Source organism: Humulus lupulus, chromosome 8 (assembly GCF_963169125.1).
Source record: "Humulus lupulus chromosome 8, drHumLupu1.1, whole genome shotgun sequence".
Lineage (NCBI taxonomy): Eukaryota > Viridiplantae > Streptophyta > Magnoliopsida > Rosales > Cannabaceae > Humulus > Humulus lupulus.
The window spans coordinates 147,095,817-147,108,273 of NC_084800.1; positions in this window are offsets into that span (position 1 = coordinate 147,095,817).

Below are 12,457 nucleotides of genomic sequence, written 5' to 3' on the forward strand. Positions count from 1 at the left end.
AGCACATTAATTACTTTAGAATTCACGTTTTTAACTGGTTGGCTTGATTAGCAAGTCCTGCACCTTTACAAATACACAGTGTAGCGGTCTTAGCTATCCAGGGTGTTACATAGCTGCTTCTGAGGTAGCTGCTTCTGAGGTAGCTAAGGAAGTTCTATACAAATCTTGGTGTTATTCCAGAAATGGATAAATCCCTCATTTTGTACTGTGACAACAATGGGGCGATAGCCAATTCTAAAGAACCTCAAAGCCACAAGAGATTGAATCATATAGAGAGGAATGGCAAGAGGTGAAATGAAGATAATATAGATTGCATATGAGGACAATCTTGCGGATCCCTTCACAAAGACTCTGGGAGTGACAAATTTTCTAAAGCTTATAGAGGGAATGGGTTTAAGAGAATTGTCACATTTGTTGTAAAAGTGCAAGTGGGAATTTGTAGGGTTTTGTGCCCTTATACAACAACATTTATTATGTAATTCATTCATCTATTCAATAAAATTGCGTTGTTTACATGATAAATTATTATTAATACAAAAGTTTATAAAATCCCGAACATATGTATAGTTACAGGTATAGTGACTCGATCACATTGGCTTATAATTGTAATTATATATTCAAAAGCATTTTATCCTAAGAATAAATAAGTATACTGAATTTTTACTTATTCAGTAATCTACAATAAAATCTACTTACACATCTGGTGTGATATCCTATCCAAGACATTAACTAAGTAGATAAGATTGGATGTATTTTGTTACATTGGACTGGACCAATATTGATTATTTATAAGATAACTAAGTATCATTATTCTGTAATCTAATCATATCACAACGTTGACCATAGGTAAATTCAATCTTAATTCTGAGTAATTAATTTTCTACTAACTTTATTATTCAAGTCTTTTTATTTGTTCGTTACCAGCTTACCCTACGGACAAGCTTATACTTACATATTAGAGATTTGATAGTATAATTGAGTGGGAGTATTTATCATAGACATGAAATCTATAGCTTCTGCTTAAGAATTGAAACGATGATTTCTTTATAGCTTGGTTCAAGTGTTAAATGATAGAGTACTCATTTTTGTAATTGTGCTTAACGAAATATCATATACAAGGAACTTAGTGGGAGTTAAGGATAAAACACCCAAAATTACTCAAGAGCTCAAACACTCCTCAAGAACACAAAGTACAGCAAGAAGAGCCAAGATAACTCATACCTTAGTTGCCACCAATTCGAGAATTCAAGGGTCATGGAATGAGAAGCTGACTTTGAAATTCGACATGCAAGTATACGTGGTCGTGTCAAGTAATAAATTTTGTAAGAACAGAGATCGTGCCACAGAGACTATTAACCAATGACCAATAATTGCTTTTCAGTTTCTATTTGGTGATTAAAATTAAGAAGAATAATTCTAACCTACGAACACAATTTAAATAACTTTAAATAGAACTGTAATGACCAAAAATTACTATTAAGGCTTAAAGGCCTTGATTAGTGTGCCAGGTTGGCATAATTGGTTTATGTATGATTTAAATGATTAAATGCATGATTATGTGATAAGCATGCTTATATGATTATTTTGATATATGAGATGAAAGAATATGAGTATTAGTATGCATGTAGGCCCTGCTTAGCTTTTAGGGGCATATTTGTAATTTTGGCTAGTTGAGGGCATAAATGTAATTATTTGGGATAAATTTTTGAGACCACATTATAATGTGGATATTCTGCAGTTGGTGATTTGAGGTGATCCTAGTGAGCGGTTTAGCGAAATAGTCACATCGGGGACTTATACGTGGCTCGGGGAAGCCTGAAGGTATTTCTGGGAACATGAGAAATATATTGGAGACTATTTGACATTGAGAAAAATAATTGGTGATTAATTAAGTGATGGGGTTTAAGCAGTAATCATTAGGGACACTTGAGGAATTAGCGGGAATTGGGAACAAATGACCAAAATGCCCTTAAAATGTTTAAAGGCTTAGGTTTTAATGGGAGGGAAAAATGGTCATTTGATGGTTATAAATAGGATAAAGGTCTCTCTGTCTTTTTAGACTTAGTGGGATTTGTAGAATATAGTAGAAACTGAAGGAAAAAGAAAGAAAGAAGAAAAAACAGAACACATAGTTAACCCCTTTCTCTCCCACTTGATTTTCCTTGTTCCTCACCATTTCTTGAGGATTTCTGAAGCTATAACTCAGAGGAAGCTTAGGCTAGAGCTGGGACCATGGTTCTTGGTGGAGCTAAGAGGTTCAGCTAGAGTTAGTGTTCCATTAAGGTAAGGTTTCTAGTTTTTTCTGGGATTGCTGAATTCTGTTGTGTTGATCTTTCAATCTGAACTTTGGATGGGAATTCAAGGAGTTGAGCTTTGGGAATTGAGGAGCTAAAGGTTGGAAGGGCTTAGAGGGCAACCTAGGGTTGAATTCCCCATTAAAGGTAACAATTCTTGACTTGGTCATTTGAGTTTCTGGGTATATTTTGGTTTTTCTGATGAGTTCTTGAGTTTCAAACTCAATCCTTGTTTTTCTGTGTTTGATGGTGCATGTGTCCAAGTTTGATGTTTTTGGGCCATGTGGGATGAGATGTAGTGGATGGTAGGCTTGATTTTAAGTGTGGTTGAGGTTTGGAGGGGTTTTAGGGAGTTTTGGCTCGAGGAAATTTGAAGGAAGAACTCAGAGTTATGTTGGTGCTATCTGTAGAGCGCTACAATGCTATGCTTGGTTCATAGGGGCATTTCTGTCTCTGTCTGTACCGCTGTAGCGCCCACTTTGTGGAGCTGTAGCGCTACCCTGCCTCCAGAAGTGGATTTTGGGTATTTTCTTAGGGTTTTTAGCTTGGAGGCTCGGGGGTCAATTTAACCACCCCATTTGGTGGAATTGGGGCTTCCCGAGGGCTCGGGATCGGTCCCGAGGTTAGGTTGTGGAATTGAATGTTAATGAGGGTTCTATGTTACGTTTGTGACTAGGTGTATGCTAGGGTTTGTAAGTGATCGTGCTCGAGGATCATTTCAATTAACCAAAGTGCTCGGAATCAAAGGTAAGAAACTACACCTGGTTATGTGATTATGTTGGGACTAAGAGTTCCCTATATTTGTATGTGATTGCATGAGATGGTATTTTGCCATGGGGACACGTGATAAACGACCTAAGAGTGCCGGAATCAATATTTGCGCACAGGGCGTGGCTCGGCCACTGGTAGTTGAGGTTAAGTACATAATCACTGAGCTCGACCTAATTGGGATAATCAGAGGGTGAAGCCTAAGGGTGTCGACCTTGGATTTTGGTGAGATATGTTTATTGTTGTTTAAACTGATGATTGTGACGAGTTTGTTATCTAAATAATTGATTATTTGCTTGTAGGTTTGATCATTGTTTATGTGAGCAATATGACCTGTTGTATATTTGATTGATGATTTGTGAATTATCCGTATGTTGGTTGTCGCTTATGCTATGCATTATAGTTTTCTTTCTGGGCCATTGCTCGCGGGTGCTACGTGGTGCAGGTAAAGGCAAGGGCAAGGTGGACCAGTCCTGAGTTGGAGAGCTCTGAGGCTGAATGTACATAGTCAGCTGATCGGTTGCCACAGCCGAGGTTTGGTGCAGGGACAGGAGAACCTAAAATGTCTATTTTTCCCTTAGAGTGGCTAGTAGTTGTATATTTCCTGGAATTTTGTAAACTGCACTTAAACACTATTTCTTTTGGGATCCCATATATGAAATGTGTATTTGAATGAAATCTATCTTTTTTGACCAATACCTTTTAACGCTAGTTCAATTATAGTTTCAGTAACACGTTTCTAGACTTGATTAGAAAGTCTTGCACCTTTATAAACACACAATGTAACGGTCTTGGCTACCTAGGCCGTTACAAGAACAATGAATCAACGGATTAAAAATCAATAAATAAAAATGTAGGAATTAATTTCATCAACTTTTCATTCTATTAATTTTACTAATCAGTTTTAAATATTTTCTTCCTTTTTTAATAGCATATTCAATTCTCATCTTTCGAATTTTGAATCAAAACCATTAAATCAAGTAAATAGTGATGACTATTTACTAGCATTAAGCAAACATCATATAGATTAAAATAGAATAGAGAAGAAGTATCGATAGAACATCATAATAAAATTAAATTGAAATTCAAGCGACTACATTAATCCCTAGATAAAGGATTTAGTTCATAGATAACATAATGACAATAAAATTCAGATAATTGTTCATAGAAAATAACCTAAAGAATTAAGATGAAGAAGAAATCTAGAAAGTCAAAAACCAGAAAAAGAAATCTAATTACAATAATCACAGTAGTCTTTTCTAGATCTAGGGTTTATAAAACTAAAACCGCCTCCTAAATTCGCAGATTAATGTCCCTTAAATAGTTTTTCAATGCTCCCAAGTGAAAAGTCAGTTTTGTCCTTCTAAAAGTGGCTTCAGATTTCAAAATCACGTCGATAGCGCTGTAGGGCTGGGCTTTGAGCGCTGTACCGCTATTGTCAGAGCCAAATTGCATAAAAATTTGATGTACTAGCGCTAGTATTGTAGCGCTAGGGCGCCAGTCTTCAAAACCTTCAAGCGTTGTAGCGATAATTTTGTTGCGCCGTAGCGCTACTTACAGAAACACAAGCCTTGAAGTCTTCTTTCTAGCGATATAGCGCCAATATGATAGCGCTATAGCGTTATTCACAAAAACATTACTCGGACTTCTTGCTCCCGAATGACTCGATTTTCTCCAAAATAACTCCATTTTCTTCCACTTTCACTTCATTCCACTCTTTTCACCATCTTAGCATCAAAAACCTGAAACATGAACAAACAAGCATAATTCTGCAATAAAATAGCCCTAAACTACTGAAAACCTTCCTAAAAACTAGACCATAAATAAGCCTAAAACTCGTTTATCAGAAGCTTCCGCTGATAGAGTTCGCTTACAATAATAGCTATCATGATTCCATCAAGATGGCTCCATATGAAGCTTAGTATGGAAGGAAATGTCGATCAACGATTCATTGGCATGAGACCGGTGAAAGAAAGTTTCTCGGATCAGATGAGGTTGATCAGATTACCAAGGACATCTGACAAATAGGGCAACGCTTGCAAACTTCAGTTGATCGACAACGCAAATATGCCGACCGATGCAGGAAACCCCTGGTGTTTGAGGTTGGCGATAATGTGTTGTTGAAGGTAGCTCCGCTATGAGGGGCTATGCGGTTCGGGAAGAAAGGAAAGCTTCGCCCAAGCTTTGTTGGACCTTTCGAAATCATAGAGAGGATAGAGGAAGTAGCTTATTGTTTATCTCTTCCGCCCACCCTGTCTAAGGTGCATGACGTGTTTCATGTATCCTTGTTGAGAAAATACGTGCACGATCCCTCGCATGTACTCAGCTATGAGCAACTGAGCATTGATCCTCAACTCTTCTATGAGGGGAAGTCGATGATGATTCTAGACCAGAAGGAAAAAGTGTTGAGGAACAAGACCGTTTTTGGTAAAAAAAACAATGGAGTAACCATGGCATAGAAGAGGCGACCTGGGAAACAGAAGACAAGATGAGGGTGTTGTATCCTCATTTGTTTTAAGTTTCGAGGAAGAAACCTCTATAAATTGTAGGTATTGTAACGCCCTGTGTTTCGGGTACTTTTAAACGACTTGGGTTGGGATTATTTTCCCTAAGTAATTACATTTGTTTGGAATTTATTTCCATGAGTTATTGCTAGCCAAATTATGAAGTTTGTGATTAAAAGTCAAGAAAAGAATTTTGGTCTTGGATCGACACAAAAACCCTAATCGGGTAAAAATCTTAGATAATAAAATGAAAAACTATGGAAAATATATTTTGGGATAAAATACATTCATAAAAATTAAAGTTTGGTCAAAAATAATAAAACTAAGAGGAAATGGGAATTTTAGGGCATTTTGTGTTAAATGCATAATTTTACTAAATTGGGGAATTTTATTTTATAAATAGACCTTAGGTTAAATTTTATTGTGTGATTAATTAAATTAAATTTGAGAGACATTTAATTTAACAATTACATGTTAAGTTTTGTTTTTAAAACTTTATATGAGTGAAAAATGTTATAGAAAGTCATTTTGGATTTTTTTTCTTAGGAAATATTTATTAACCTTTATAAAAAATAGGATTAATGACAAAATAGTGGCCGTCCATGTGAAGATATTTAATTTAGTGGACCAAATTTTTGTAGTTTTAATCCCCATTAAAATAGGATTAATGACACCAAGTGATAAAGGTAAAACACTCAAGTGTGAAGATATTTTTTTAATTAATATGCTCATCTAAACCCTCACCCAACCCACCATATACTCTTCTCTTACTATCATGTGTTCAAGAAAAATTATCTCTCAAGTTTTCTCACAACTTTCAACTACCAGGAACACTAAGAAAGCTTGAAAGCTTAAGCTTTGGTCTAGGAAGAGTTTTCTCTGAAGTAAAAGTTTCAAAAACCTGACTTTTGTAATGTTTTTAACCATAGATCTTTTAATAACTAACTATATATGTTGTTGGGGGAGTTGGTTAATGTTTTGAAGGATCTAAAGATAGTAGAAACATCAAAACATAAAGCAAGAACAACAAGAGGTAAAAAGTTTACTTTTTATGGTTGTTGTTGTATGGTTTTTATTTTTTTAAGCATTATTTTGTGTATCTAATTCTTAAAGCTTCTTATTGAAGATGTAACAATGCTATAGTAGTTGCTTGATCATTTTTATGATGCTTGTATGTTGATTTTTGAAAATAGGGACCAAAATCCCTAAGGGTTTTGTTGAAAACCCTAAAACAAAAATACAAGTTTTGAGCAGTGACTTCCAAGGGGTCAAGCATCCACTGTATACTGATTTTTCAAAATTAAATTGTACTGTGATGTTTTTGAGATGGATTACATAAATTTGAGCTTTTGAAACACTGAAAAACGTTTATAAATGAGTGAGTTATGCTATTTCAAAGTTTAGGTAAAAAAAAACTATTTTTTTTCGTATTCTTAATTTTGGGACCAAGTTTGGACAGCCACTGTATAGGGAAAATGAACCCAGTTTTTTCTAAAATTTGGTGGATATGTTCTTGAAATAACCTAGTATTCCACTGTAAAATTTGATAACAAAATACTAAAAGGTTTGAGAGTTATTAAGTGCCAATTTTTTTTAAAAAATAAGGAGTTGAAAATAAGGTAATTTTTTCCTCAATGTTTGAAAAATATTTTCACCAATCAAAAATACTCCTTTTGACCTAAGATTTTACATAGACTTAAATGGCATACCAAATATGGGATTGAGAAATTTTGGTAGCAATTGGGTATGTAAATTTCAAGTTATGATCTAACAAAGTATGTAGTTAAAAATATGAAAAATGAGGTATTCACACTTAGTGTAAAAATGGGATTTTTGGAACTTAAGATAAAAGTACATTTGTGCATATTACAAGATAAATACTTGGTAAGTGTTGAAAACATTTTTGACCTAAAATATCACTTTGAGTTTAGTGAAAATTATGTTTATTAAAGAATTTGTATTCTTTCTAAAAATAGAAGATTTAATTTATTAATAAGTTGATAAATTAAAAGAGGGTTTAAAAACCCTATATTTTGAGGAAAATTATTTTTCTTGTAAGTAAACTTGATTAATTGACTTCAGAGAATTAACTAGTCAAGAAAAGAAGATATTAACGGTTTTCCTAATTAAGTTAAAATTAGGCTATTTTCTTAAAACAGTTTTTAGAGATTGAAACCTTAAGAAAAATAAAAGGAAAATTAAGAGATTATCTTCTTGAAAAATAATTAAGGAATTTAATTAGTATATTCTGGATATATTACCACATAAAATCTTTTATATATTTAACCGATTGTTGAAAGTGCGGCTTAATAGCGGAAATCTTAAAGAAAAATATTTTTAGCAGATTGTGGGAAAATGCTATTGCGATACCTGAGCCTAGGTATCGAGACCATAGGATAGGTCTCCCCGAGACTTAGGGTTTAGTCTCAAATATTTTTGTATGAATTTCTTCAATGGGTTTAAAATCAAATAAGGATCTTTAATCCTCACAAATGATTTTTAAAATGACCAAACTGCCCAAAATAATAATAATAATAACAATGAATTATGAGTGTCATAATTAATCCGAGTATACTGTATGGATAACTACAGTATTGGCTTAGCGTAACTGGACTGTACGTTGGAGGGTGAAATCTTGCTGAGAGCTAAGGACTCCAAGTAAGTCAACTTCTATTGTGTGGCTACAACATGAAACAACTATTGTATTGTATGTTAGTATAAAGAGACATGCACATATATACACTGTCGTAGAAAGTTTGCATAGACACGTTAGTCCAGTAGGTGTTGATTCAGAAAAAATATGAACGGTAGATATCAGTTATATCTGAGATGACTTATCTACGTCACACTGCTTGTTTGATTTTATTATATTTGGTTCACTACCGTGATGAGTGGCTAAGAGGTGAAGATTTCTAGTTTAAACCTAGGGGTGCCAAAATTAATGGGACCTAGGAGCCCTCATGCTTACTTAATCATTGAACGGTTAGAACCCGAGAAAGTGCTCTGATAAGTTCTTCCCAGATAGTAGCCGTGAATATTGGCCATTCAGTGAGAGTACCTGGAGATACTAGGGGTTGCCAAGTTTGAGTGAGGCTAAACACCCTAGGGGCAACTACTCACCAGCACTACTTATTAACATAGAAGTCTCTGTAGAACCGTGTAACTTCGATTACACTCTTGAATAGTAGCAATGCCCTAGGTGACTTGATCGTTACCCTTGTGAGAGATTTACTCTTGGATAAGTAGTGATGCCCTGGGCAACTCGATAGTTACCCTTGATTGGGATATTTATTGGCTAGATATTAGTGTTGAGACTCGGTTCTCCCCTACTGATTAGCAAAATTGTTGGAGGGCGTGATACACACGAATTGTTGGAAATTGTCGAGCGTTGTTCTCGAATTATATTGTGATATATTATATCTCCTTTCTCTGGGATTTTTTTGAGTGCTGGGATTTATTTGTTTGTAGGAAATAGTTTTCCATTGGTTATCAGGCATAACTATAAGTTTGCCAAGATGCTTTTGCATTCTTGAAATTGATTTTGTAGGGTCCGGATGGATTCAGAACCCTAATTTTGAGAGCTATTGTTATCAGTCGACAGTAACTTGGTCAGTGACCGCCTGTTTTCTCTGCATGCTTTTGTTTTAAAGTTGAACTTACTAAGAATTTTCACTTACCTAGTTGTTTCCTGTTGTAGGTAAGAATAAGGGCAAAGAAGAGCAGTGAGCATTGGAGTCTACTTTGTGGATGTACATGTGGACCAACCTTTTTGGGAAGCTGTTTTATTTTTGGAAATGTTGTTTTGTTTTCATAAACTAGGCTCACTTTACTCTTCATAAACTATGTTTGTATTAAATATTAAGTATGGCCATACGACTTTTAAAAAGTTTTTTATACAGGTTATTGAGACATTTTTGTTATATGAAAACGTTTATATTTCCGCATTATCGAGTCTTAAAAATCCAGGATGTTACAGTTTCTACCCACTTAAGGAAGGTTTCTAGACATATTAATACCATGGTTGGCTACGAAGATAGGAAGGAGTGAGGTATTTTCGTCTTGACTTACCCTAAGGCGATACCCTAAGGCGATACTCTTTAAGTTAAGTCACGAATTCTGAAATAATGGGCTACACATACAAAGATGCAATTAAGCTATTGCAGTGGATAATTACATCTTGACCAAACTAGCGGTAATTTATATTTAAAATAGAAAATAAAGAGTTATTTTGAGTTATAAATTATAAAGACAAGATTGTCTTATAAGCTATCTAAATTTAAGTTGACAGACCCTAATGCACCACTTTATTTGTTGAGTAGTTTTATTGTGAAATAGTAAATGTTTATTTATATGTTTTAATTGTTGCATCCATGCATCATATTCACTTTACGAGAAAATTGATATTTTTTAAATAGTAATATTATTGTATTTTAGTTCTTTCAGTAATGTCGAACGGTGGCAATCATATAACTTCTTTACTTTCACTTGAAAAACTTAATGGTGACAATTTTATTAGATGGAAATCAAACGTGAATCTTAGGTTAATCTATGAGAACCATAAATTTGTCCTAATTGAGGAATGACCTTTAAAGCCTGTTGCCACTGCCCCAAAGAATGTTCGAGACAAGTATGATGCCTGGATTCATTCCAACAATAAGGAAAAGTGTTACATGCTTGCGAGCATCAATGATGTTCTGAGAACAAAGCATGAACCCATGGAAACTGCGTTTAAGATAATGGATTCTCTGTAGGCCATGTTGGGGCAGCAATCTGATCAAATGCATGAAGCAGATATACATAGGGTCATCATTGATGAGCGTACATAAGTAAGCATCATACTTGAATTGCTCACTCCTACCTTTTCTGCGTTCACCACCAACTATATTATGAATAACGCCTGGGAAATTCCCTCGAAGGCCACTAGCCTAAAAACGCAAGCAGGTCACGGCGTTGAAGAACAGGGCCACGACGCGAGCCCGAAACCCAGAATTCCCATGCAAACTTTTCGAGCTAACTCCCCTAAAAATCATTACAAACACACCCTAACAATAGAATTGAATCCCATAATCACCCCAATACACATTAAGCAACACATAAGCCCAGAAAAACCAACCAAAATCCTACTATAACTCAAGTTTAATTATCTAAACTCTAACCTCTCAAACTTCAACAAACCAGAGGAAAATTAAATAGAATTCATGCTTAAATCCTTACCTCAAGAATGGTTTCGACCCTCAGCTGTTTATAATCAGCTCCAAGCCTTGATTTCCCCAACTCTCAGCCTTAAATTCAGAGCTTTCTCCCCCAAAAATCCCAAAAACCTTCCAAGCCGCAAGAAAAAGTGAGAACCGAATTGAGAGAAAACTAAGAGACCTATCTGACTTTTGCTTCTTCCTTTTTCTTCAAGAATGAGCCTAGAGACAAAGGATAACCCTAGCTGCCTAACATAAATCTAACCTTTAACCAAAATGACCAAAATAACCCTTTACTTACCCTTGATCCTTAAGCAACCCCAAGGGCATTTCAGTCATTTGCCATACCCCGTTATGTCCCTGAATATTTTTATAAATCCACATTAATCCTGACATATCCCAACCATCTCCTAATTGCTACCCATTATTTAATAATTCCCGAACACATTAAAATATTCCCAAAATACCCCTAAGCTCCTCCCGAGCCGAGTATTTGACCCCGTTGTGACTTTCTAGCTAAATTTCTCCCTAGGACTGTCTCGGTTCGTGCATCACAAATATATCACCAATATATCACAAATATCAGATATATTGCATTTATGCCCTCAAAGGGCTAAAATTACAAACATGCCCCTAATAACCAGACGGGGCCCTCATGCATATTTAATTCACATAAACATGCATTTCTAATCACATACTCATCAAATTCACATATAATGATAATAAATCACTTATTTCCCTCCAGGCACGCTAATCAAGGCGCTAAGCCTTATTAGAAATTTTGGGACGCTACACCTACCACTCCAAGGATAATTTTAATCTCAAAAGCATTCCTTAGCCTTAGCCAATCTCTAACTTCCTCAATCTTTGTCAGGTCCACCTTAATTCCATCTTTGCTGACAATGTGACCAAGAAAAGTCACCTAAGGTAACCAGATCTCACACTTCTTGAACTTGTCTTATAGTTTGTGCTCCCCCAGCCTCTCTAGTACCAACTGGAGATCATGCTCATGTTCTACCTGTGACTAATAATAAACGAGTGTATCGTCGATGAACATAATGACAAATCAGTCCAGATAATCCTTGAAAACTCTATTCATCAAATCCATAAACGTTGTTTGGGCATTAGCCAATTCAAATGACATAATTAAAATCACACAATTCCCATACCTTGTATGGAAGGCTGTCCTCGAAATATCTTCCTCTTTAGCCTCAGCTGGTAATAACCAGATTGAAGATCAATATTTGAGAACATTGTCTTTCCCTGCAACTAATCAAATAAGTCATCAATCCTTGGTAGTGGATACTTGTTCTTGATGGTCAACTTATTCAGTTCTCTCTAATTGATGCACATCCTCAACAACCCATCATTCTTCTTCACAAACAAAATGGGTGCACCCCACAGTGAGAAACTAGGTATGATAAACCCCAGATCAAGTAACTCTTGTAATTGTACCTTCCGTTCTTTCAATTATGCTGGAGCCATTCTATAAGGTGCTCTAGACACTGGTTATGTCCCCAGTTCCAATTCAATAACGAATTCTTTCTCCCGGTGCGGCAGCAACCCTGGTAAATCTTCTAAGAATACATCCAGAAACTCGCAGACCAATCTGGTCTCTTTAGGTCCAACTGGTACGACCTTAGTGGTGTCTACCACACTAGCCAAGAATCTTATGCAACCACCTCGCAATAGGTCTCTA